This window comes from Frankliniella occidentalis, unplaced genomic scaffold (genome assembly GCF_000697945.3).
Source record: "Frankliniella occidentalis isolate FOCC.00 unplaced genomic scaffold, Focc_3.1 Scaffold150, whole genome shotgun sequence".
Taxonomy (NCBI): Eukaryota; Metazoa; Arthropoda; class Insecta; order Thysanoptera; family Thripidae; genus Frankliniella; species Frankliniella occidentalis.
The window spans coordinates 275028-279075 of NW_026267277.1; the positions used below are offsets into that span (position 1 = coordinate 275028).

Sequence of the window (4048 nt, forward strand, 5' to 3'; positions counted from 1 at the left end):
CCCCCCCTCGTAAAGCCTACTGCTGGGCTTGCTTTGCCGTCGTGCGGTCGATGTGGAGCAGGTTTACCCTGCTGGAAGAACGCGCCTTGTGTGGGCCTGGGCCTCGGCCTGGGCCGGGCTAAATAGGGGCGGGGGCGGCCGCGCGCGCCGTGCCAACCACTGCGGAGCCTGCGGGAGGCAATTTGGAGCCGAGTTTGACTCGAGCGATCTCGCCGATTGTTTTCCTTAGTTTTGATGGCTGCGCCGCTGGGAGGCTGGGGGGCCGGTCACGCGCCGAGGCGATGAGGGGGGAAGGGAGAAGACCCTCAGGCAGGCCGGCTGGGCTCGCAGCAATTTTAAGCTTTCATGGAAGTTTGAATTGTTGACTCGGAAAGCCAAACGAGGAGGGCCAGCAGCAGCAGCAGCAGGCGGCGGCAGCGGCAGTCACACCGCCAGGCGCACGGCCTGCTGGCCTCATGGAACCCCCGAAATTCAGCGACCGTCTGGCTTTGTGGGTGGAGTGGTTGGTTTGTCCTCGCCGTGGATGGACGAGTCATTAAAATTTGCTGCCGGCGCGCGGGTTATGGGATGGGTGATGCGGCGTAGCCTGCCTGCCTCGTGCTGCGCGGTGTGCTGCCTGCATTCCGTTTTGATGTCCAGCCTGCTGCTGCGCCGAGCTAGGTTTGGGCCGCCGGTGGGGGGAAGGTGCCGGGGGATTGTGTGCCGGTCTTACCGTGTGGACGGGAGGTAGGTGTAGGGAGGACCCATTCAGGGGCTCGGTCGTCGTGGAGCGTGTACGGTTTACGACTCTGTGCGTGTGTTGTGTGGTAGGAGGTGGTTCCGGCGCCTAGTATGCGACTTAATTTGAACTGTGTAAATGTCTCTGCTCTCTCCCACACACCTACCTCCTCTCCTGCTAGACCTGCCCCGTCCGTCTCTCCGCTTGGCCCCTCTGCTAAAGCCTTTGTGCGGCGGGTTGTGACCGCGGGCGGGTGTGCCACACAATGCAGCGCTGCTCGACACACGGGAGGCTCTGCTGCTGCTGCGACTGGGCCCGGCTGGCGCCGCTCATACCTCGGCGCATTGTGGTCGATCTGCTGTGACCGGCAGCAGCGCCTCTGGGCCGCTGCCGCCAGTAGTAGGGGTGCTGCCAGGCCAGATGATGCTGTATGGGTTATTGTTCTCAACCTGTGACCGTACCGCCGCGGGGCGAGGCCGGGCCGGGCCGGGCGGCGGGGGGCGGCCTGGGACTATTTTTACGCTGCCACCATGCCGGGCGGGCGCCGTGCAGAGCCGTGTGCATATAGCTCGCCGGCAGCCGCCCTATTGAGATTCATATTCACTTTTCTCCCTCTCGCTCTCTGCTGCTGCCCCGCTGGGCGCCCCCCCCCCCCTTTTTCCTCGCCTCGCCCGCCCCTGGTCTGGGCCAGAGCGACCCCCCTGGGGGAAGAAAGGGAGGAGAGGGGTGGGGTGACTGTCGGTAGCGGCCTGACTTTTCTGTCGTTAGGCGATCTTTCTTCGTTATGCCACGGCAGCAGCCGGCGTTCTGTGTGTGTGTGTGTGTGTGTGTGTGTGTGTCCATGTGAGTTCGCGTAGTCGGGGAGAAAAGGGGAGGCGAAGGTGTCGCGCTGCCGGACTCGCTCGCTACAATGTTGCACGACGGCGTTGATGTGTCTGGGGCTTGCGGCGCCCTGCTACCGTTGCGCCCTCCTCCCCTGCCCCGGCCTTCGCCTCTCTGCTCCGGCAGCAGTGCTTCGGGGCTGGCTCGCTCCCTTGTGGTGTGGTTAGCCGGAGCGCAAGGGCCCCGCAGCGGCTGGCCGACGACGAGTACGAGTAGCGCCGAGTAGCGCTATCGCCCGCTCTGGTGTGGTTGGTTTGACCCGGACTGGCCTCGCCCCTCCTTCCTTGCCTGTGGCAGCAGTTGTGAAGTACACACGACGGCGTTGTCACCGCGCTACGGCTCGTGAAGGCGAGTGTGGTGGTTTAGTGCGGACTACGGGGCTGCGACCTGCGACCCGACCCGACTCGGGCGGCCAGCGGCGGCGGGGAGCGCCCGCCCGGGTAGGCAAACGGGACACGCGATGCACGCCTGTATGCGTGTTGCCTATCTCCCAGGCGGCCCGACCGCCTTATGCGTCCTGTGCTCGTTTTCGCTATCCACCTCCCTCTCCCTCCCCTCCCTTCGCCTCTCTCCCACTCCCTCTCTCTCTTTTCATCCATGTCCGCCCACTCAGAAGTGAGTGGTGAGCGCGACGGAATAGGGACGTAAAGAGATTTAATGGTGCGGTGGTTTATGCCCACTCCCCGCTCTCCCCCCTGGAGAGCCGGCGGGGTCGGGGCCCGTCCCTCAATGGAGTGATGTCCTGCCATTTGTCTCCACGGGGCCGTGACCGCGCCGCCGCGCCTGTACCTTTCCCTCCCCCTCTCTTTTTTTCTGCCGTCCCTCTCTCTCCCATTCCGGTCCCTCTGGTCCGCGGCCGGAAGGGGATTAGATGGAGGTTTCAGCCCCGCCTTTTTGTTAATTCCGCGCCGATTCCGGCAGGCGGGGCCAGCGAGGGCGGCGGGGCCAGCAGGGGCCAGCGGCTGCTGGCTGGAGTGGTGGCCTCCGGAGAGGGAGTGGGGCAGCAGTGGCAGGACGCATTGCTGCCCGGCAACCGCACCGGCCAGCAAGTCTCTCTCTCCACGCTGTCGATTTTTATTTCATTTTACCAGCGCAGCGGGTGATTCCCGTCCGATTCAGTGTGCATTTTATTTTTATTTTTTTTGCTGGGTTGGCTTGGTGCGGCGGCGCTGTGGGATCACGCGGAGGGCGATTTGTAACGCGGGCAGTACAGCGTGTTGTACACGACGTCATGTGATTTATTAAGGAGGGCGGGGTTGGGGAGGGGGAGCAGATGGTCTGGTCCTGCTCGAGCCGCCGCCGCTGCAGTCGCGGTCCATTGGGTTCCGCCTAGGTCGGCGTCTGCCTCGGCCGGCCTCCCGGTGAGGATCTCCCTCTTCCTTCTGAGCGTGTTGCTCGTGCGCTCCTCAGTGGTGTCCTAGTCTTTGGCGTCCGTCATGAGCGGCGGACGGTCGGGCGGACAGGGAAAGACAGTCGGACGCTATCAGGCGGATGGGACTCGCTGCTCTCGCACATAGCCGCGGTGAAAAGGAAAAGAGCAAAATAGCGGACGCGGGAATGCGCGGGCTGCTCTCTCAGTACCGCGCTGCTCCCCGTCGCGCGGAGGAGAACAAAGTTCGTTTCATGCATCACGCGCTCGCGCCCGCTCTCTCACTCTCTTGCTCTCTCTCTCGCTCTCTCCTCTCTCCGTCTCGTCCTCTCACTCTCTCGCTCCCGCCGTGCACCTGCTCCGCTTGGACCGCGGCCGCTTTTAGCGATGATTCATCGGAATGCATGTCGTCCTGGCGGGGCGCTTCATCTCTCACAATCATCGCGCCGTATGAAAACTCTTTTTACTGCGTCAGATTTTTCTCTCTTCACTACGTTCAATGTTTGTGTTTTTCGTCCTGAATAAGACTGCCTTTTTCGATGGGTTATTTCGTTGATTCTGTTGTCTGTGGGAGGAGGGTGGCGTGTGTGTGAGAGGGAGAGAAGGCGAGGGAGGATGGTGCTAGCGAGCGGGCGTGTGCATCTCTCGGTGCAACAGCTGCCTCCAATCGTCTCACAGGGTGTCCACCGCCAGATGCCGCCTGCCCGCCCCGCCCCACTCCGCCCCACCCCTACTGGAGCCTGGCCGGAGCTGGAAGGGGGCACGGCACGGCAGGGGCGGTTGGAACTGGATTATCGCATATTTGGGACGAAAAATGATCCCGGTAGGAAATCCAATTACTTTGGGGCTCTGCAGTTGCTCGAGTTTATGATAAAGGCCTACGGGCACGTTGGGAGGGCGGTGCCTGGTGCTCGGCCAGCAGGGCGAGCACGGCCAGCCTGTGTCGTGTCTTTTACACCAAGTTCGGTGTGTTGACCAGGATCCCGAAGTTTAGCACCCCGGAAAGGGAGAGGGGAGGAGGGGGGAGTAGTTGCGCAGCGGCAACCTAATCTAAATCAGTCCCCCTCAATCCGCTCCCC

The 4048-nt window shown here is 62.8% G+C and overlaps 1 protein-coding gene across 1 annotated transcript in view; it reads left to right on the forward strand.

The window, feature by feature from the left end:
- Positions 1–4048, forward strand: part of LOC113204302 (heterogeneous nuclear ribonucleoprotein L) — a gene marked incomplete in the record, with an annotated part of 90668 nt that overhangs the window by 47891 nt on the left and 38729 nt on the right.